Genomic DNA, 24,363 nt, shown 5'->3' with positions numbered 1-24,363 from the left:
AGAGAGAGAAAGGAAGGAAAAAATAAGAAAGAAAATCCCTTCCCATTTACCAAAATATAACAATATTTTTAGTAACAAATTACTAGAACAAACAAGATTCTCATAAACTGAGTGGATAAACAAGTTGAGGTACGTGCATGTGAAGGAATATTACCGTGTTAAAAGAAACAATGAATATGATAAATACAGAGAATGATGGGAAGATTTATATGGAATGATACAAAAGGAAGATATGAGAAGGTTCCTCCCCCATTCCTTTCAGAGGTGAGTGTGGAATTCTATAGATTCTTGATTCTTTTGCCCCTGATACATTATTTTGAATAACTTTTCTAAAAAAAAATATTCATTATAAAGTATGAATGTTTGAGAGGGGTAAGAGGAAAGAGGTTAGATCAAGAAATATAGATAATTCAAAAAACAAAAGACATAAACAATTATTTTAAAATAAGCTGCAACCTATAAAAGTTTCATTTAATACAATTTTTACTTTTCCCACTGTGGAGGCAGTTAAGAAACTCAATAAATTGGGAGTTTGGCCTAGAGTCAGAAAGATCTGAGTTCAGATCTTGCCTCAGATACCCATTAACCCCTGTCCCCTCAGTTTCTCTATCTGAGAACTGCTGAGAGAATCAAATTAAATAATATTTGTAAAGCATTGTACAAGCCTTAAATTATGATTTAAAACAAAAGTTAGTTATTTTGATGAAAAAATTCCTGTATTTGTAGTATATGAAAATGTTACTACACCATCAGATAAATATGAAGAATTCAGAGAAACATGGGAAGAAGTAAACATAATCAGAATAATATACACAATGAATGTAAGGGGAAAGAATAGAAAGTAAGAATTAAACATTATGCAATTATCAAGACAAAGTTCAGTCTTAGAGAAAAATAAAAGAAAAATTCACCTCCCTTTCCTTTAAGGGATTGTGGGAAGGGAGTGTGGTATACATTGCCAGCCAGATACAGATGGACTTTTTTGGACTTATCTTTTTCACTTTCTATTTTATTTTGTTACAAAAGATGGTCCAAAGTAGGAAGAGGGAGGGAGAAAGAAGGGCAATTAGGTGGCACAATGTATAGAATGTTAGGTCTAGAAACAGGAAGACCTGAGTTCAAATGCAGCCTCATATACATACTAACTGTGTGATTCTGGCCAGTTCACTTAACCTTAAATTCTTCATCTATAAAATGGGGATTAAATATAGCAGCTACCTGCCAGGGTTGTTGCTAGGATAAAATAGGATATTTATAAACCACTTGCTTACCATAGTCACATAATAGATGCTATGTTAATGTGAGCTATTATTATTAGGAACTGAAATGGATCTAAAAATCTTACAAATATTGAATTCAAATAGGATTAAAATTTAAACAAATTACAAGAGTATGGGGGTAGAGTCCCTATTAGACTTTGTCTATTTTAATTATTAAATGGCCATTTTGGTTTTACAAGACTCAGAGAACTCTAAACCTAATCTGAGAATCATAGAACACAGGATTATAGGGGAATTAGAGACTATTGGAGTTCAATACCATGATTTTATAGATGAAGAATTAGGATACTGAGAGGTTAAAAGACCTGCCTGGGATCACTGAGCTAATATTTGAATTAGTATTTGAAGTCAAATCTTTTTTAACCTGTTAGGTGGCACAGTGGAAGAAGGATTGGAGTCAGGACAATCTGAGTTCAAATCCTGCTCAGACACTATCTAGTTTATGACACTGGGCAAGTCACTTAACCTTGATCTGCCTTGTAAAGTGGGAAAAATAACAGCACCTATCTGTTGTCATGAGGATCATAACATAGCAGAGTTAACATATATATATTAAGCCCTTTTTAGGAGCAGTTAGGTAGTGCAATGGATACAGCACTGAGCCTAAAGTCAGGATAGATCTAAGTTCAAATTCAGTCTCAGACACTTCCTAGCTGTGTGACCCTGAACAAATCCCTCCTCTGTTTACTTTAATTTCCTTATCTGTAAAGTGAGCTGGAGAAGGAAAAGTCCTAACTACTCCAGTATCTTTGCCTAGAAAATCCCTAATGAAGCCATGAAGAGTTGGACCCACCTGAAAGGATTCAACAACAGCAAAGTCATTTTGAAAGTGCTATGTAGATTAATATGGAGCTATGTTTAATGTATTATATAGGATATTGTATTGTTTTATATAACCTACATATATAACCTAAATCAAATTACTCTCTGTTGGTGAGAGGGGGAGGGAAAGGAGGGAGCAAGAAATATGTGGAACTTAAAACCTTACCAAAAAATAATTATTGAAAGCTATCTTTGCTTGTTGTTGGAAAGATAAAATTTTAAAGTGCTAAGTAAATACTTGCTATTATTATGATTAATTTCTACCACCCATGGCTATCTCAGTTGTTCCCCTTATGAGTTTTGACTTAGGGGATTTTTCTGTGTCATCCTGTCCCACTGGATAATGCAAAATAAATTTTTAAAAAAAGAATTCCAAAGGTGTTTTAAAGGGAAGAAAAGGTCACCTAGGCGGAAACCACAACCTTGAATTTCTTTTATGGAGGCTCTGGAATGTTTGTAAAGTGTGGGGAGAACCTGAAATGGTGAGAGATTCATCAACAATAATCTATGAGGTTATTCAACACATACATTCTGGAACAGTGGAAGTCTAATATATGCTTCATCTCACACAATTCTAATAAATTTTAATTTTAATCTAACTCTGTTACCTTTTGAGAAGAGGTTGCCTAAGCAGACAAATATAGAGTAAACCATTTGTTTTGAAGATGCTTCCCTTCAAAAATATACTGATATAAATATATAATAAATAAATAAAATGTTTTGAAAAGAATGATAAAAAGGAATATATTGGCCTAGAAAGGTATGGTACATGGTTGCAGAAATACTGTTGGGATCTGATCCAATCCTCTATTCTGTACAGACTAATTGGGGTAACTTGAATCCAAATCCTCTTTTCAGGGGTTATCACATTTTAGAACTGCGGTTCTTTGCTTGAAAAGTGATCTTAAAAAGAAACCCTCAAGGGACTATTGTTGGGAGTAATTTCAGAGGAATGTTGTCCCTAAGCCAAAGGTTTCTTAGAAAACTTTAGCATCAATCAGCTCTATCTAAACTTTCTCCATGAAGTAAAGCATAAGCCATCCAGGTTCATTAATGTATATTAGGTTTTGCTCCCCCTAACTAAAAATGATAACCACTTGTGTATATAGAAATCATTCCAAGATCTTCTCTAGACTCTAAAACCAACCAGCTTCAAAGTCTTTTCTATGCTCCTTCCTCAGTATATCTCACATCTATGCCCTTCTTTCCTCTAGACAGTTACCTTAGGTCAGGTCTTCATCGTCTCATCACCTGGACCAAGCAGTTCTTAAAGTGTGGTCTAGGGATCCTAAAGATCCTTAAGACTTTTTCTAGAGATCCATGAGGTCAAAACTATTTTCATAATAATGTTGGGTTTTTTTAGTCATATTCTACTCTCCATGACCCCATTTAGGGCTTATTTTGGCAAAGACACTGGAATGGTATACCATTTTCTTCTCTAGTTCATTTTATAGATGTGGAAACTGAAGCAAAAAGGGTTAAGTGACTTGTCCAGGGTTACAGTGTCTGAAGCCAGATTTGAACTCAGGAAGACAAAACTTAATAGTAAAAGAAGTTTTAATTTCTAATATGGTAGACATCAATAGACATAATCCACACAAGGAGGTAGCTAGGTGGCACAATGAATAAAGTACCAACCCTGGAATCAGGAGGACCTGAGTTCAAATCCAACATTAGATACTTAATAATTTCTTAGTTGCGTGACGTTGGGCAAGTCCCTTAACCCCATTGCCTTGCAGAAACCAAAAAAAAAAAGAGGAGAAGAGAAAAAACCATGAGAAAGAAAGAGTAAAAAAAAAATAAGATATAACCCACACAAATAAAACTTCTTGGAGAAGAGAGTCCTCAGTAATTTTGAAGAATGTAAGGAGGTCCTAAGAAAAAAATGTTTGTGAACCACTGACCTGGATTATTTCAATAGCCTCTAATAGATTTCCCTATTTTCAGGTCTCTTCCCTCCAATTCTCTATTCTACTCAGTTTCTAAACCACAGTTTTGAACATATTGTTCCTCAGCTTAGAATTTTTAGTGATTCTTTATTGCCTCCAGATTAAAATACAAAATCTTATTTGGCACTTAAATCTTTTCAGCTATTCAATCTGACAAATATTTGTTCAATGTGCTTAGTACTTTGTCAGGCACTAGAGATACTAAGGGCAAGCCAAAAAATGATCCTTCCCCTCAAGGGGATATTGTTTTTCTACAGGGGTGTGCTTACTACTGGAAATATTCAACATGTAAAAAGATAAGCCTGTATATGTATATATATCCTTATGTGTGTATTTATACACATCTATTTATATTTATCGTCATTTTAGGTGAGAGGAAGCACTATTAGACCAGGAGAATCAGGAAAATCTTTCTGCAGGAGGTGTCACCTAGACTGTGCCTTGAAAGAATAACCTATAGGGGAAGCTAGGTGGCACAGTGGATAGAGCGCCAGCCCTAGAGTCAGGAGGACCTGAGTTCAAATCCAGCCTCAGACCATTTAATAATTACCTAGCTGTGTGGCCTTGGGCAAGCCACTTAACCCCATTGCCTTGCAAAAACAAAACAAAACAAAACAAAACTTAAAAGAATAAGCCATGGAAGGGCAGACTAGGATATATAGGTTGTTGCATCCTGGCACCAGATATCACATGCTAGTGCTTGCCCGGGTTGCTTATGGTGAGCTGTGGTGCCTCACTGATATCGGAAGAAGAGAAAATTCAGACTCAAGAGACCCCAACAGCAGCCAGACCAACACCAATAGTCCAGTTTCCTATCAATCATGGGGTGGAGTAGTTCTGGTAAAGGTTAAGTGAGGAGGATGCCTGCAAAGTATGCCCCTCACTATAATAAATATATTTGTATAAATCATGCCACCAGTCATTTGGTTGGTTATTGTGGTCCTTGTGGATACCAAACAATGACTAGTAGTAGTAGCCTTGAGAAAGCTAGTTGGAGATGAAAAAGATGCTAGGCATATTGTGGAGGGGCAGCAGCCTCTGCAGAGTCAAGTATTTGAAATATATAAGAAGATAAAGATATAAGAAGAAGATAAATTTGGCCAGTTTGACTGGATTATAAGAAATGTCTGGCTCTTCTTCTGGCCAAGACTAAGTCCTCTGTAATGCACAGATGACCCCTTCCATCCCAACTCCTGCAGGAGATTGCTCCATCTATCATCCTCACCCTCTCACTAATCTTCAAACTCTGCCTCTCTACTGGCTGTATGTTACACATGATCATGTTCATGTCTTCCCTGTGCTTAAAACGCATGCACCCGTGCGCGCGCGCACACACACACACACACACACACACACACACCACACCACACCACACATGCCTTGTCTTGATCCAACTTTGCAATCATTCTTCCCATGCATTTCCTCTGTTTTGTGACTAAAGTCCTTGAGAAAAATCATCTGTTGGTATCTATTTTCTTTCCTCTCATTCTTTCAGTCAAGTTTCTTCATCATTTGAATGAAACTGCTCTTTGTGAACTCTTAATTGCAAAATCTAGTAGCTTCCTTACCACTCTTGCTTTTGACATTGCTGATCACTTTTCTCTTGATATTTTTCCTTCCTAAGTTTTTGTGACAATGCTCTCTTGATTCTTTGCTTTCTTTCTCAATCTTCTTTGCTAGATCTTTACCTAGATCATTCTTGCTAATAGTAAGTGTTCTCCAAGGCTCTGGTTAAGCCCTCTAAATCTCTTCAACTCTCTTGCTTAGTGATCTCATCAAACTTCATGGATTCAATGATCTGCTCCAAATAGCTGATTGTCAGATCTATTTATCAAGCCCTAACCTTTTTTTAGAACTCCAGTCTATAGATATCTTGAAGCACTTGTTCCAACAACATCTGAATCTACCATAGCTAAAACTACCATAGCTTTGAACTCTGAAAATGTCCAGTTTTTCTAACATGAAATTCAATGTATCCCCTATCATGTGGGGTGAGGATAGATTCTAGATTGACTGTCTGTGTCTTTAAAACTGGTGAGACTGAACTGTCACTCCCTTTGCTTTTCCATTTTTTCCACTGAGCCCCTAACTGCTGCACCCAGGATGGACCATTAATTGAATCTGTGAGAAAGGAAAGGGACTTGATCTTCCCCTTCCCTACATCTTTTACCTGTACTCCAAGAAATGAGTATAGGGTTATTTATTTCTGCTTTGTGTATTTGTCTTTAATTTAAGGTGCCTGAGATGATGTTCATTGAAATGGAAACTCAAGAGAGCCAAGATTGCAGGTGGGATGCAGCCAGCCAAGTTGACATGGAAGTCTTGATATGATCAGACCCTGGGTGGGGAAGGGAGTTAAGAAGTAATAATGGGACTACACTTTCTAGGAGTTTAATCCCATTCTACCTCAGAGACTGAGATGGTGCTGAAGAGAAGGAGAATTTTATGTCCCACATATTGTGGAGAGTGCATTATCATTTCAAGCAAATATTCTTCTTTTTAAAAACTCCACTGTTACACTATTGTTATTTATTTTCCTTCAAAGAAGGATCAAGGATATCGTAGATGACTTCTTGACTTATATGTGAATTGGATTTAAGTGAAGTAGAGCTGCATAAACTTGGCAGCCTCACTTTCTCTTCCTGAGACATCCAAGTCCAGTGACAGTTCAAAAGTCAAAATGACTGGCAATGACTCAGGATGCCAACTCTGAAAATGTCCAGATTTTCTAACATTAAACTCACTGTGTCCCTATCATGTGATTGATTGTATGTGTCTTTAAAACTGGTGAGACTGAACTGGTCACTCTCTTTCCATCTTTTCCACCAAGCTCCTAACTGCTGCCCCAAGTGTGGACCCTTAATTGATTCTATGAGAAAGGAAAGGGTAACCTTGGCTTCACTGATGTCTGACCAAGCTCTGAGCACTACACAGTGCTAGCTTCAGCCTAATTGGAATAATTTCATGACTTTTGGAACAAATTATTCTCAGTCTCCCACTCTTCCAGTAGAAGCCTTAACATGCTAACCTACTGATGGGTTTGAGGTCCTTTGGTTACCCTCCACCTATCTACCTATCTACCTGATACTGTTTACCAGGATGTGGTCACTGCAACTCACAGATGAGAGATGGGTGAATCAGATGAATGAATGAAGGTGGATAAATGAACAGCTCTGAAAGGGCTCAGCAGTCCTCACACTAGAGATGCCAATCCTCATGAATATCTCATATTCCCTTATTGCATTGTTAAGGGTTCCATCATCCTCCTCAAAATCAGGTAGATAGGTAGATAGGTGGAGGGTAACCAGAGGACCTAGGAGTCAATATTGACCACTCACTTTCACTTATTCCTTTTACTCAATCTATTATCAAGTCTTTTACATTCAACTTTCACATTTCCCTCTCCTCTTTCACAGCAACACTCTGTTTGCAGACCCTCATCTCTCTGCTTTGACTCAACTATTACCTCAGTCCCCTGATTGGTCTCTATCCCTCAAGTCTCTTTCCATTTCAGTATATGTCTAAGTGATTTTCCTAAAACACAGTCTCCAAAGTGCTGGGGTGGGGAGACAGAAAAGTGAATAGGTAGGAAGAAGTCCAGTTATGATGTTTGATCCTGGAAGCAAAAGAGAATCACTGGAGTTAATTGATTGGGGTGGGATGATATGGTCAGACCTGCTCATTTGACAGCTGAGTGAACAATGAGATAGAGATGTTGACCAACAGACCATAGTCATGCTCCAGGATAAAGGCCTTCCTCACAGTGGTTGCAGTGGAGAGAAGGGACCTTCTAAAATCAACATTGAGAAGGTAGAAGAACATGGCAACAGATTGAATGGAAGGTAAAAGTATTTTTTAAAAATATTTTAAAAGTGTAAAACACTTTTTCAAAAAGGAAAGCAAATGATTGGAAAAGTATTAATTGCTTGTTTTAAAATTGATGACTATATTTTGTTTATACTTATGTGGTTACAAATTTAAAAACCTCATTTATAGTAAAGTGAAAAATATTAATACATAATATTTCTTTCTAAAGTTTTTCTACCAGACTTCTTGGGAAAGCTTTTCTGAAAGACAGGAGAAAAGACCTTTTGTTAGATGAATGGATTAAAAGGGCAAAAGGGGCAATCTCCTAGCTTTGTTCCCAGAAAGGATTAAACTGGAGTTCACCTCTCAGGAAGTACCCTCTAGCACACAAAGGGAGGCACTCTCACCTTCTATTCAATTCAAGTGTTTGATATATAGATCTCTGGGAGGGTCCCCACAGATATGTTGAGGAGGGATGACTAAAAGGAATAATGGAATAGTGACTTGGTTGCTCTAGAATTGTATTTTACTTATTGAGATCTTTTCCATTGTTCCAGATTCCTATCTAGTATCCTTGCAAAGAAAACTCCAAAATAGAGTCAGATACATCCAAAACAAAAGAATAACAAAGAAGACCTCTAGACCAGGGGTTCTTAACCTGGGGAATGCAGACCTCTTAGATTTTAGGGGGTCTCTGAACATGGATAGGAAAAAAATTATATCTTTCTTTTACTAGACCAATCATTACATAAGTTCCTTGATTGATCTCCATCCCTCAAGTCTCTTTCCATTCCTGTGCATGTCCTAAAGCATAGATTTTCCTAAAGCACAGATCTGACCATATCAATCCCCAGAGTGCTGGGCTAACATGGAAGAGACAGAAGACTCTGTAATCTTATGCATTTTATTTTAAACTTCATATTTAAACTTTAATTTAAACATTATTTACTTTAAATATTTATTCTAAACTGTCAGAGGAGTTTGTGATATGAAGGCTGCATATGAAAAAAAAGGTTTAAAAGCTCCTATGCTTAAACTCTTCATGTTCAGAAAATGAATCCCCCCAATATGCCCATGTTTAAAATTTTTCAATGTGCACAGTGACCAGAAAATAAGTTGCTGTTGAAAAGAAAAAAGGAAGGTTAAGAAAAGAATATATTTTATATCCCTTCATTCCCATGAATGGGGTAAAGGCTGGAGGTAGACAAGGAGACCAAGCTGTAGCATGGCCTCTTATGAGACCAACATTTGAAACAGGGAAATTTGTAGGGGGACTTGTAAACAACAAGTAACACAATCTTTTTTTCCTTTCTTTCCCCTCCCCCAATACACATTCCTCAGAAAATGGGTTAAATTCATCCAGGGTATTCAGGAAAGGGAAATGAAGTCACCAAGAGGGTAATCTGTTTAGCCTTGGGTCACCTTCCTGGAGAAGGGAAGATATGCAATCAGTCCCAGGGGCTCTGACTCTTAGTGAAATTAAATACTATCTGACTTTAGAAATTTGAGTCCTCTTCCCCAACTACACCCCCCCTTTAAAAAAAAAACCAATACCTTCACCAGTCAACTTTGTCCTTTAGTAAATTAGAATTCTCTCTCCAGATTAGGTTCAATCCCCCTATTCTCTGTGTTCCTAGGTCTGAGAACCCTGAATCAATATCAAAGTTCTTTAGTCAGTCAGTCAATAAACATTTATTAAAATCTACTATGCCTACTAGAATCTACTAGAATGCCAAGAAAGACAAAATATTAACAATTGACATTTAGACCATATTTATTATGTCCTTTACTATTATTATTTGTGTTAAGTTCTTTATAGTTATTATCTCATTTGATCCTCCCAACAATCCTGGGAGGTAGGGCTATTGTGATCTCTATGTTATGGTTGAGAAAACTATAAATGCAGTCTGAGGCTGCATTTGAATTCAGGTCTTCTGTACCCTAGACCCAGAACTTCATCTATTGTTCTACCAGCTGCCTCTAGGCCAGAGGACAGCTGATGCAAAGGCACAAAGATTGGAGAAGTGCTTTCCTTCCTTAACTTTCCAGTGTATCTTTTTTATGCTTTTCCTTTGTGCTTATCATGTTCTACATCTAATTTATATTATATACCTGTCTTATTCCCTATGACTCTATCCTAAACTCCCCGAGGGTAACACCTCTATTTTATTTGTACACTGGATTTGGAATCCAAGGACTGGTATTCTCCACTATTTGTTTTTCGTATGAGGATGGGGTGTCTAGGTGGTCAAATGAAAAGAGTTCAGGGCCTAGAGTCAAGAAGACTCATCTCCTTAAATTTGAATCCTTCCTTAGCTGTGTGACACTGGGCAAGGCCCTTAACTGCTTATCTTAGTTTCCTCATCTGTAAAATGACTAGGAGACACAACCAGTCCAGTATCTTTGCCTAGAAAATCCCAAATGGGATCACAAAGAGTCAGACATGACCGTGCAACAACAACAACATGACCTTGAGGAAGTGAGGTTCTTTGAATCTCAATTCCCTCATAAATTAGCTGGGCTAAGTCATCTCTGAGTTATTTTCTAACTCTTAGATGCCATTGATATATAATTATATATTTATAAGGTTGAAAATGGAAGATAGGTGATCTATAGTCTTGGAGGGAATATTTATATCAATGAAGTAACAGTATCATAGATTTGGAGTCAGAAGGGATCTCAGAGACAGTCAAGTCCAAATCTCCTAATTTGGAGGGGAGATTGAGGTCAGGGAGGGAGCCTTTGGTCTAGGTCCTACAGTAGCTGAGTTAAGTTCAGCATCTAGTTTCTTTGTCCTCATATTCAATATTGTTGCTACATGATTATGTAACCACTGGCTTGTTTCTTAAGTTAGATAACTGCCCCTCAATTGGGAATGCAGATTTTAGAAAGAAGATAGAGATTTATTAAAAGAAGTTACAAAACATTAAGAAAATAATATAAAAATTAAGAAGAGTTTAAGGACCACGTGGATTGCTGATTGAACTTGTCAAGTCAGCTTGACCAGGAGTTTTCAGCAGGAGTCTGGAAGGTCAAAGAGTTGAAGCCCCTTCCTAGATCACCTTAAATTCTCTCTTAGAGTCCATGGGAGGGGGTGGTGACCTAGGAGTGACCTACTTCTGCACTGGAGATTTTGGCTTTTAGGGAGGGGTCTCTTTTGGGTAGTCTTGGGTGTTTCCAGCTCCTAGCCCCCTCACCAGAAGACAATGCAATACAAATCAGGTTGAAGGTCAGGCCCTCACCTGTAGTCTAAGAAAGATTCCCTTAACAATGCAAAGAAAAGATTTACAAATTTGTCTCCAACTGATCTCATCACTCTGTTTCTCTGCATCAATTGGGGTCCCCAATTTAAGATTGAGAGACTTTGAATAGCGAATGAATTCCTATACATCCCTGGGATTTAAAACTGCTCAGGATTTATTATGGAAGACTACAAAGTGTACAAACTAAAACATTTTCTCCTCCTGGAAAAGCAGGAAGCACTTTGAGGACAGACTAGGTGCAGTGAGAGAGAGAGAGAGAGAGAGAGAGAGAGAGAGAGAGAGAGAGAGAGAGAGAGAATAGGATAGACAGCCAGCCATAAGAGTCGGCTTAATCTGGCCACATGGTCTCCAGTGGGATACTGGGAAAACATGGTATAAGAAAGAAAGAGAGAGATAGATATCCTTGCAAGATGAAGGCAGGGTCACAAAGAGACAGGAAAGGGCTTGCAATTCTCTTCCAAACTTAAATGCACTTCTGTAGTGGGTGGTGCTTGGGAAGTGATCTAGCACCTAGCTCAGGTATTCTCCAAGAGGCAAGCTAAGTAGTGATCCTTCCTGTCCCAAGGTGTGTGATCTCTAAATTCAACATTCCATTTCCTGTCACACCAGTGTAAACCTGACCCATCAATGGCCAAGGTCAGGTAACTGGAAAAATGGAAGCTGGAGAAACAGAATCAAGCCAAGGCCACTACCACTCTGGAATGGAGTCTCTTTGAACAATAGAGTTCCCCAGATAGGTACAAGCAATATTTTTCCTTCCACAAAATTTGTTTCTAATCACAATATCTGCTATGTCCATAACTCCCTGCATCAGTACCATGGGAGATCACATTCCCATTTAAGAAAATGAGTAACATTTGTCACAAAGACCTGCACACAGTAGGGACTTGGCAAATAATATTTTAACTATATTAGTCTAGTTCTTGTGAGATAGATAAATTGAAACCAATTATGGATAGGGAAATAAAAGTAGGGAGGCAGCCCTGGGTCAGAGTCAGTTAATGGGAGAAATAGGATAAATTGACATGAGATGTCATCAGAACTACCTTAAAGGCATTTACAGAGATTCTGACACCAGAAGTTAGTTTGGGGGGGAAGCATAACTAAATACCATGCCCAAGCCTACATTTCATAGCATATGGATTTTTAACCTACATACCAGCCTTTTTTTTTCAAATTTAGCCCTATTCTTTAAAAAAAAATTTCCTTTATTGAATTTTATTCCCTCTATTATCTCTTTTGTTTTTATATTTATTTATTTTCATATTACAACAATAGTCTTGTTGTAAAAATAAATATAATCACCCTCCACAAAGATAGAGAAACTTCAAGAAAAATAAAGTGAGAGAGGGAAAAAAATGTACTTCAAGTTATATTCAGATATGTCAACTCTGACTCTGGGATGAATCGCACTCTTTATCGTAAGTCCATTAGAGAAGTTGCTTCAATAACTTTTTGGCTCAGTTGCTATTGCTAGCTATACTTCCCTCCATTCTATTCCTCCCCATTCCCATTTAGAGAGAAATCTCTCTCTCTCTCTCTCTCTCCACACTTCCTCAAAAGTGTGTTTTATCTGACTACCCTCTCTTTCATGACCTACTCCCAACCTCCCCTCCCCTGCTGTCCCCTTTCTCCTATCTCTTTCCTCTCATTTTTCCTCCAAGGTAAGATTGATATCTATACCCTATTGGGTGTGAATATTATTACCACTCTGAGTTACTTCTGATGAGAATGAAGGCTCACTCATTCCTCCTCACTTTCCCCCTCTTGCCTCTTTTACCTGAAATACTTACCCCATTCTACCTCTCCTGTCCCTTTCTCCTAGATCGTTCCTTTCTCACCCATTAACTCCATCTTGATAATATATTATACCAGTATCATCTTCTCAAATAGGAATATACCATCATTAAATCCCTCACAATTTGCCCTTCCCATCCACCCTCTCTATGCATCACCTGAGTCCTGTTCTTGGAGATCAAACTTTCTGTTTCCCTCTGGTTGTTTCAGCAGGAAAGTTTGAAAGTCCCCTATTTCATTGAATGTCCATCTTCCCCTGAAAGAGATTGTTCAGTTTTGCTGGGGAAATTGTTTTTTGATTGTAATCTGAGCTCTTTTGCCTTCCAAAAATATCATATCCCAAGCCCTACAAGCCCTTAATATAGATACTGCTAAATTCTGTGTAATCCTGACTCTAGTTTCACAGTATTTGAATTATTTCCTTATGGCAACTTGTAATATTTTTTCTTTGACTTGGGAGTTCTGGAATTTGGCTATTATATTTCTGGGAGTTTTTATTTTGGGAATCTCAGGAGGTGATTGGTGGATTCCTTCAATTTCGATTTTATCCTCTTATTCTAGGATATCAAGGCAATTTTCCTAGAGAAATTTTTTTTAGATTTTTCAAGGCAACGGGGTTAAGTGGCTTGCCCAAGGCCACATGGCTAGGTAATTATTAAGAGTCTGAGATAGGATTTGAACCCAGGTACATCTGACTCCAAGGCCAGTGCTCTATCCACTGTGCCACCTAGCCACCCCAAGAATTTCTTTAAAAATGAAGCCTAGACTCTTTTCCTAGTCATGATTTTCAGGTAATCCAATAAATTTTAAAATTATCTCTTTTGGATCTGTTTTCCAGGTCAATTGTTTTTCCAATGAAATATTTCACACTTTCTTCTAGTTTTTCATTCTTGTGGTGTTATTTTATTGTTTCTTGACTTCACACAAAGTCATTGGCTTCCTTTAGCTCCATTCCACATTTGAAGGAGTTATTTTCTTCAGAGAATTTTTTTATCTCCTTTTCCACATGACCAATTCTGCTTTTTAAGGTATTCTTCACCTCATTGACCTTTTAGACTGCTTTTTCATTTGATCTAAACTGATTTTTAACATGTTATTTTCTTTAGTGTTTTTTTTTTGGTATCTCCTTCATCAAGCTGCTTTCATTTCTCATTTCTCTTCCTAAGTTTTCTTCTATCTCCCTTACTTGTTTTTCAAATTTTTTTTTGAGCTCTTCCATAGCCTGAGACCAATTCCTAGTTTTCTTGGAGGCTTTAGATACAGAAGCTTTGACTTTGTCATCTTCTGAAAGCATATTTTTATCCTCCATAGGTCCAAAGTAATTGTCTGTGGTCAGATTCTTTTTCTTCTGTTATTTGCTCATTTCTCTAGTCTAGGACCTAATTTTAACACACTTTCCCAAGCTTTTGAGGGGTTTTAGGGCACCTCCCCAGGGACCTTAATTCCTTCAGGGTCTGACTGCTCTCCTGGCTTGTGCTATGCTCTGCTCTGTGGATAACCACAATCAATTCTCTCTTCCCTGGATCTGTGAAGAGGGTCCTTACTCCTCTATGGCAGTAGGGGACCAGAATGAAACCTGGATCTGAGTATGGGCAAAGCAGCAGAGTCCTGCCCCTCTCCTGATCTCTTTACCATTCATAGACTAAGCTCTCTGGAAGCAGCTTCTGGGTGGCTCCACAGGTTCCTGGGGTGCAGTTGCACTGAGGCTTGCACTGGTCTGGGGTCCACACTCACTCAGTGCAGCAGAATTTTCCAAGTTGTCCTTGGCAATCCCTCTGCTGAGATGTCTGGAAACAGCTCCTGCTGCCATGGATCCAGGAACCCTGTGGGCTGATCCTGGAAGACTGGAGTTGGCCTGGGCCATGCTGTGGCCCTTTCTAGTGCTGGTGGAACAGACTCTCACTGCAGATCTTCCAAGTTGTCTTGGGTGAGAAAATTGTTTCACTCAGTCTTTCTGTGGGTTCTGCCACTCTTGAATTTGATTAGAACATACTTGTAAGGCATTTGGAATGGTCTAGGGGAGAATTTCTAGGAATTCCTACCTCTACTCTGCCATTTTGGCTCTGACTCCTACATGTTAGTCTTTAAATATACAGACTTTAAAAATCTGACTATGTCAAGGCCACATAGGAATGTGCAAAATGCTAAAATGAGAGACAGGTCTTTTGAAGAAAAAACAGAAAAGTTGAAATGTAAGTGAGCATCTCTAGGGCAAGGAACTTGATTTTGGGCTTCATTTTCATAAAGAAATGGGAAGAGCACAGCTTGAAGGTGGCAATTTAATTTCAGTCAGTTCTTATTCCAGTCAGTTTTTATTCCAGGTCTAGTACTCCTTCATTAGTCATTTAAGTGAGAACCAAAGCCTAGAAGACAAATGCCTGTGGAAGCAAGGAGGGTGGAAATGGGTAATGCATACTGCTCCTTCCTGGCTAGGCGATAGCTTTCCAACTGACACAAGAATAGAGCTAAGGTTATTTGGAAATAAATGCCAGGAGTTTTGCAGGATATGTGAGCAGAAGCACACACCAGAGCCAAGGCAGCTCTGCTTGTGGACTGGGAGCCTGATAAAGAAATGATCCTGATTTGGAGAGCCCTATCCTGAGAGTGCCAGAGGCCTGCCAAGTTGTAAATACCCATACAGAGACAGCCAGGAGTCTTAGAAGCCAGCACAAAGGCAACCATTATTATCTTGACCTTGCAGTTACACTATAACCTTGCCTGCTTAAGACCTGAACTAAAAATGGGTTGCTGCCCAAAAACCTAAAATCTAAAATTGTGACTGGCAAACTGTCCAGGAATTCATCAGTCTTAGAATTCTTAGATTCCTTCAACATTCACCTCAGATGTCATCTTATCTGCTGGAATCACTGATTCAAAACTCTGAGTGTATTCAAAAACCAGCTGGTCCTACCCCTTCATTTTACTAAGGGCAGGCTGTGATTTACCCAAGATTATCTAGCTAGTTAGCATTAGAAATGGGATTTGAATCCCACTAAATTCAGGACCTGGGCTCTTCCCTCCAAACAAGGCTGCTTATTTTCTCCAGAAAAAACGTTTTTCTTTTAGTATTAACTTTTCCTTTCTTCTTAAACCATCTTGTGTGGGAAGCTAGGTGGTATTGTTCCTAAAGTCAGGAATTCAAATTCGGTCTCAGACATTTACAAGATGTATGACTTTGGGTAAACCACTCAAGCCTGATTGCCATCCTGATCCGTATCTGGCCACTGGACCCAGATGGCTCTGGAGTAAAAAGTGAGACTGGTGACCTAGACAGCTGGCCCTCATTCAAATCTAATTCACATGTTGATATCACTGCCTTCAAGAACAAAGGACAAACATCATCATCATCCTGTGTTAACCCATATAAATACCTGTCACTGCCACTGGGAGAGAAGGGGATGATTTTCATTTTATCTTTGTATCTTCATAATACCTTGTGCTTAATAAATGATTGTTGAATTGAATTGTCAGATTTGGGCAAAATGATGGTTGCTTATGGCCCAAAGGCTTTTTTCTCTACTTCTTTCTTTTTAATACCTCCCTATGTTTGTTGCTATTACTAGTCTCTAAGAAGAGGATGCCATTACTCACTGGTACTTTCAATTTTACATAGTTAAATGATTTGCAAAACTCCCTCTGTTGATCCTCATAACAAACCTATAAGGGAGGTTTTATTCTTTCCATTTTAAAAATGAAGAAAGCTGTGGGGAGATTAAATGGTTTACCTAAGCTAGCAAAGGGTAGTTAGGTGAAAGAGAGAAGGAACTTGTTCTTCCCCTGATCTCTCATTTTTATCTCTTCTCCTAGATAGAACCTGGGGCTATTTGTTTCTGCTTTATGTGGTTAGCCCTTAGTTCAAGTTATCTGAAGTGACTGGAAATTCAAGAGAGTCAAATCAGGACTGCAGGTGGAGGGTCTCAAGTCAGGATCACTCCTCTTCATGAGTTCAAATCCCTTCTCAGATACTGTGTGACCCTGAAAAAGTCTTTTAATGCTCATTGTCTCAGTTTCCTCATCTGTAAAATAAGCCATGGAAGGAAATGGCAAACCACGCTAGTATCTTTTCCAAGAAAACCCCAAATAGGATCATGACAAGTCAGACATGACTAAACAACAAAAGGGTAGCACAGCTAAACCTGTCTAAGGCAGAATTTAAACTCATATCCTCCCCAAGAAATACTCATTTGGTCATTTCAGGAAGAAGTATTAGCAGGTGCCCTGTTCTTGTATACTTTTTTTTAAGGTTTTTGCAAGGCAAATGGGGTTAAGTGGCTTGCCCAAGGCCACACAGCTAGATAATTATTAAGTGTCTGAGACCGGATTTGAACCCAGGTACTCCTGTCTCCAGGGCCGGTGCTTTATCCACTGTGCCACCTAGCCACCCCTCCTTTTTTTTTTTAGGTTTCTTGTATACTTTCTCAAACTTCTTTTCCAAAGACAACCTGGGGATGGGGTGGGGGGAGAAGATAGATTTACTGAGAGCAGACATCCTGTGACTTCCTGTTGATTTGAGTAAACCCTGGGAACTTAAAATAAAACCCAAGATGGAGGGAGTAGGGACTGGACTTGTGATTTCATTGTTATAGGGAGCTCCTGGTGAACCACTTCCTCTGCCAATGCAGGTTGGCATCTTCTCTGCATTTTATATTATTGGCACATTGCCTAGGATGCTGACAGTCACACAGTATGTCAGTGATGGGAACTGAAACCAGATCTTCCTGGCTGAAAGAACATCTATCTGCTATGGCATGCTATCTCTCAAAGGGAAGTTAGACCTCAGAAAAGAAGCAAAAACTACCAGAAAAGCCCATGTCATACAAGTATTGAGAACTCAGTTATATTTGGAATTTTTTGGTTGCTGTTCAGTCATTTTTCAGTCATGTCTGACTCCATGTGACCTAATTTGGGATTTTCTTGACAGAGATATCGGAATGGTTTGCCATTTCCTTTTTCAGGTCATTTTACATATAAGGAAACTGAGGCAAAGAGGGTTAAGTGACTTACCTAGGATCACATGGCTAGTAAGTGTCTGAGGTCAGATTTGAACTCAGGAAGATGATTCTAACCTTCTCTGGACCTGGAGCTCTTCCCACTGTGCCACTTAGAATTTTTACTCATGAAATCATTTTTCATTTGGTATAAGGCATCCTCAGTGGTTTATCAGGGGTTGGCAAATTTCTTCTAAGTGTTAAATACTAAGGATGAACTAAGGTTGATTTTTACATGTCTAAATATAATAAAACTTTATTTTCAAATGTAAAAATCAGTCTTAATTAGTGAGGCATATAGAAACAGGTAATCTGACTGGATTAGACCCTCAAGCTTTAGTTGTCAACCATTCATGTATACTATTAGTTCAATGACATTAAGGAGAGTTAGAGACCTTAAAGGCTATCTAGTAACACCCCCTTATTTCACAGATGTGGAAAATGAGGACCATGGAGATATGATTTGTCAGATTTGCTCGAGCTGGGATCTGAACCCAGATCCTCTGATTCCTGAGTTAATACTTTTTTCCCCACCATTCCATATGATTACTAGATAGTTGCTAATGTTCAGCTATTTCAATAGTCATTTCTGATTCTTGGTGACCCCAAATGAAATGCAGGAGTGCTTTGTTGTTTCCTTCTCCAGTTCATTTTACAGGTAAGAAACTGAGGCAAACAATCTGGGAAGTGTCTAAAGTCACATTTGAACTTAGATCTTCCCAACCCAAGGTCAGTGTTCCCCATTGTGACAGTGTCTTGATCATCAGATAGTAAGCTATTTAATAACGGGAAATATCTATCATCCATTTTTCTACTCCTAATGTAGTCCAATATTCTAAAGCTAAGTTCCTGGTTTCTAGGGATTGGATCTGTAATTTCCTGACTAGAGGGAACTCCCATTGCAAATTAATTACCTTCTCTTCATTTTATGATTAGAGAGCTGAATAGAGCCTTGAAAAATAAGTTTTGGCCAAAGTCACATAGACAGTAGGTGTTAGAGGGAAGAACTGAACCTATACTTTCCTGGTTCTGAGCCACTAAACCATGTTGCCTCTGATATTTAGTGATTGAAAGAATCTGATTTGAATAGAGCTGTGAAATAATCTTTTACTCTGGGTGTATATCCTTTGTTCCACAGCCTCATGATCTTTAAAATGCTCTCCAAATAGCAGAGATGGCTTTCAATATTTTCTGAAGTTTGCTGTAGCTCACTTCCCTATTACAAATGTTGTTCTTTTGCCAGCCACTCCCAAATCTGCTGAAAGTGGGGCAAGCATTGCAAACTGACCCAGATTGAAAATTCTTATAATCAAATGGTCCACCACCCATGGTTAGGGAGAAGAAGGATGATGGTTGAATTTTTTTTATCCTATTTCTATCTGTTCCCACATTCCTCCAACATCAGAAGCTACTTCCAGCTGTTCCATGCCTTTATATGAGCACTAGAGTCTAATCTCCACCCTCAAGGACCTTCAAACCTTCAACATTTTGGCTGGACACACACCCACACATGTGCACATTCAGACATGCCTTTACCAAAACCCATGAGAGAGTCATGATAAATCTCAAGAGAGTTTTACAATGCAGCAAGCACCCTCTAATTTAATGGAAAAGTAACAAGGTTGGGTGTTTTCTTTCTTCCCCAAAGGGGACTGCACAAAAGCTCTCCTCACATGAAAGAGACCAAACCCACCAAACCTGATTCTCTCCTTTATGCCAGTGTAGATGTCAGTAGGAGTTTCCTGGGAAGACTGAATCATCATTGTGAGAGTCAACAAGAGAAGGATGTGATCCATGTTTTTCAACCCTCCAGCAGGTAGGAAAGTTGATAGTTAATAGGTTCCAAGGCAAAGTGACTCCAAGCTAGTTATTTCATGGCCTTGATACCCAAGTGCAATCTCCTTCCCTTCCTATGATATTCTTCCCTGAGAACCAAGGGGAGTAGGGTGGGACTACACCCCATTTTTGGATGAAAGGAGTGAATGGAAGGTTTGTCTTTGGCATTTGCTGTCTAGGTCTAGCCCAGAGCAAATATTCTCTTCCAGGAATCTGATGCCTTCACTTGCCCCTAGGCACACTTAAGACTTTTCACTCAAATGAAAGGTGGGTAAGATGGGAAAAGGTCTGGGTTTTGAGGGAATAGACAGTTCTACCTCTAACTTATGTTTGACTTTGGCCTTCAGTCCACTGTAAAGGGACTTTACTGAGGTTTACCATTTCACAAAACCCAACCCCTCTGGGCTTCAGTATCTGTAAAATAATGAGACTGGGCCAGACAGCTTCTAAGGTGCCTTCCACCCCCAAATTTCTAGTCAGGTTGTTGTTTATCCTTCCTTCTGGAAGAGGATCATGACATCAAGTAAGTGATGCCCTGACTTCCAAGTGAATTGGATTTGAGTGAAAGAATGGTAAACAGAGTCACCAGCCTTATGCCTCTAGAGTCATTTGGGTCCAGTGGCCAAATATGGATTAGGATGAGTGGAGATTACCCGGATGCAGTAAGGAGACCTTGTCTTTTTAAGTCTTTACTGGTCTCAGATCTAAGGTATACTTTTCCTGAAGACCATCCTATTCATCAATTTGCCTTTACCTGGTTCTAGTCTCACACATCCCTGTTCTTGACAACTGAATGTTTTAATCATCTCATGGATGTTAGAACACCCTCTGATGGTTCAGAACATAGCCTAATTAATCAGGTCATCCCAACCTCTGAAACCTTGGAAGATAACATGATGCAATAAGAAGGACAAAGAATTGGTCTCGGAATCAGGTTCTTGGTTCAAAACCCATCTCTGTACCTTACTGTATTTATGGTTGTTTCTGTCACATCTGACTCTTGATGATGTCATTTGGGATTTTCTTGGCAAAGATATCAAAATGGTTTGCCATTTTTTCCAGCTTATTTTACAGATGAGCAAACTGAGGCAAACAGGATTAAGTGACTTACTCAGGACTGCATAGTTAGGAAGTGTCTGATTTGACCTCAGGTCTTTTTGACTACAGAATAACACTCTAGCAATATAACCATGGGCAACTCATAAATCTTCCTGGGTCTCAGTTTCCTCATCTTTAAAATTAAGAGGTAGATTTATGAGGTCCCTTCCATTCTTCATAAAAGAATCTCTTGGACCTGTTAAAGACCTTCATTTCAGTCTTCCTTTTGACATTTTATGGGCATGAATCTAACCTTGGACTGCCTATATCTTATTCTCAGATTTGACTTAAGCTCCAACCATAAATTTCCTGGGTAATCTAGGATTATTCTACTTATACCTAAGGTGCACCTATTTCTTGCTTTTTGGGTATTGTAGTAAATAGTGCAATGGATGTGGAATCAGGAAGACTTGGCTTCAAATCCTGCTTCTGACATTTAGTAGTTTTGTGACTCTTGGGCAAGTCCCTTGACTTCCTTCAATCTCAATTTCTTCATCTGTAAAATGGGGATAATAATACCACCTACTTCAAAGGTTGTTATGTGAGTTAATGAGCTAACATATATATATGTATATATACACATACATCCATATATACATGTATATACATGTGTGTATTGTGTGTATTAAACACACTATGCAGATGTTAAATGAAAGCATTTTGTTAACATTTTTATTGTTGTTTTGTCATTTGGGAGTTTTTTTGGCAAAGATGCTAGGGTGGTGTTTCATTTCCTTCTCTAGCTCCTTTTACAGATGAGGAAACTGAGGCCATCAGGGTTAAGTGACTTGCCCAGAGTCACATAGTATCTGAGTTCAGATTTGAACTCAGCTTTTCCTCATTCAGGAGCCAGTACTCTACCCATTGCACTGCCTAGCCATCCTCTATGGAAATATTAGCTAATATTATAATAATTATAATTATCATTATTAGACATTCTTTTCTTTGTGCAGATGTGGAATACTTTGATTTGAAGTCATATATCATCCCTGGTAAGAATATTCTTGTTAAAAAAGATATTAGAGGGGCGGCTAGGAGGGGCAGTGGATAGAGCACCTGCCCTGGAGTCAGGAGGACCTGGGTTCAAATCCAGCCTCAGACACTTAATATTACCTAGCTGTGTGGCCTTGGGCAAGCCACTTAACCCCATTGCCTTGCAAAAAAAAGATATTAGAGACAAGTTACTTATTCTAATATTTCATTTTCTAATATTTCATTTCAAACTCACCCTGGTCAATGAGTGTTCTTGGGAGATGAATGGCTTCTTCAGTTCTCCTCCCCTTCCTAGGGAATAAATGGACATTTTAACAGGAAGGCTTCTGGAGCTAATGCTTAAACTCTATGTAATGACTTTCTTTTTGTGTTCTGGACCAAGGTGCAGGGGACTCCCAGAGAGTAACTTCCCTGTGCCAAGGTAGATCAGTGGAGGTTGTGTGACTTAAAGTCTTTCAGAGTTGCCCAGATTCCCAAGAGTTTAAAAAGGTCCTAGTCACATCACCAAGGTCAAGCAGGCAGTTGTGGGGTACAGTAAAGCAAGTGTTATACTTAGAGGCAGAGAGACTTGAGTTTAAATCCTGCTTCAGACAGTTTATTCATCTGTAAAATGGGAATAATATATTTTGTAAATTGGAATAATATTATGTTCATAGGGTTGTTGAGGGTCAAATGGGTTAATATATAGTTATCTCTTCCACATTGAGGGCAGTAAGGGTGTGGTGCCCCCACAATCTGGAAAATTTATGTAAAATTTTTTTGGCCCTTCCTTCATACCAGAGAAGGTTGAATTATTATGATAGTAAAAGGATAGAGTATATTGTAATTAAACAATATTATACATATAGTTGATGTGTTTCTGAGTTTCTAAATTTTTTTGTGTCATCTGGATGTCTTCTGCAGCTTCTATAAAATGTTATCAAAATTCCCATTTAATTTCTTATGCTGACCAATGAGGTATCAAAGTTGTGATGCAACATTATTTGAAAACTTCAGAGGGCTTTATAAATTCTAGCTGCTGTATTATTATGCCTTAGAGGTATAATCTAGGTCTTCCTAAGTGCAGGACATACTTTCCATCTGCCACATCGTGCTGCTTCTCAGAGTAGAGATATTTTTCTTTCTGTTTAGATTTCATTTTAAAAAAATTTTAAATTCATTTTGAACTTAAATATATAAAGACTAAAAAAAGAACATTTCCATGTACACCATACAACATAAAAGGGGGATTCAATATAAACTTGAATTTCCATTTCATATTGTTTAGTTTTTTAAAAAAACTATGTAATAAGAACTACACAACATTTTCAAAGCAACTTTGCTTTTCAGTGCTTCCTTCTAAGTTTTCTTTTGTTTTCTTCAGTGCACTTTATTGTATTTTCCTCCCTTCCTCCCCACCCTGCCCTACTGAAGGCTACCATTAAGACACATATGTGTATGTGTTGTAGGGTGGGGTGGGGTGTGAGTGTAAAATCATACTATATATACACTTCTATTTATCAGCTTTTTCTTTGGAGGTAGATAACATCTTCCTTCATACATTATTTATAGTTGGTTTGAGAGAAGGAATTTCTTAATGTCATTAATATTTTTAATATTGGCCCTGATGGCAGGCCTGTAGGGAAGCTATTTTGAAGGTGCTCTTCAAATCCTACTATCTGTACCACCTATAGTATTCATGATGGTGTGTGAAGGTCAAATTATATAAATCAAGTGATCTAAGAGAAGGAAAGTCATGTTTATCTCTTGATCTCCCCTCTCCATTCACCACTTTCCCTTCTCCTGTTCTCTATTGGCCCTTTCTTCTCCAATCACTATTTCCTCATTTAACAATTATACTTCATTCCCATTACTCTCTGATTTTTACAGCACATGAAAACTTCTATGTTATACATGAGCTTGGCTTCTATTTTTTTGGTTGTTATTGAGTCTTTGCTTTTATACCATTGCTATTTTTCCATTGTTTCTTAGAGTCATTCCTTATAATCAGAATTTTAAAAGAGGAAAAGAAAAAGTTTAGCAAAACTATTCAACATATTGAAACAAAATCTGGGTTGATTGCTTATAAGGAGCATGCCCAATGGGGGCTTAGGAACTACAGTATTCAAAATCTCAACTTCTTAGAGTAACCTTTAGAACTCTTCAGGAAATAGTATTCAGTGATAGTGGGAAATGGGAGGGTGAGTCCAGACATGGGTGCTCCACATATATCACAAGTTTTCAAAGTTACTCCCCAATTAGTAGCTGTCTGCTTTGTTTCCAATTCTCTGTTACCTTAAAAAAGAATTGTTTTAAATATTTTAGTGCACATGAAGATTTTCTTTTTGTCTTTGGGTTGAAGGACATGGGTGCTTTTGGAAATTTCTTTGCATAATTCCAATTTCTAGTCACTATGTTTAAGGAGGATATAAGGTTTTTGAATATAAGGACCTTACAATTGTTGTTTTTGTACCCTATCCCTATCTCTGAGCCCAGCTCATAATATTTGATCAACTGATTGATTGAATATGTTTGTTCAATCAAAGCAAGG

Source organism: Macrotis lagotis, chromosome 4, assembly GCF_037893015.1.
Source record: "Macrotis lagotis isolate mMagLag1 chromosome 4, bilby.v1.9.chrom.fasta, whole genome shotgun sequence".
In the NCBI taxonomy this organism is placed as follows: Eukaryota; Metazoa; Chordata; class Mammalia; order Peramelemorphia; family Peramelidae; genus Macrotis; species Macrotis lagotis.
This window is presented reverse-complemented; position numbering follows the sequence as displayed.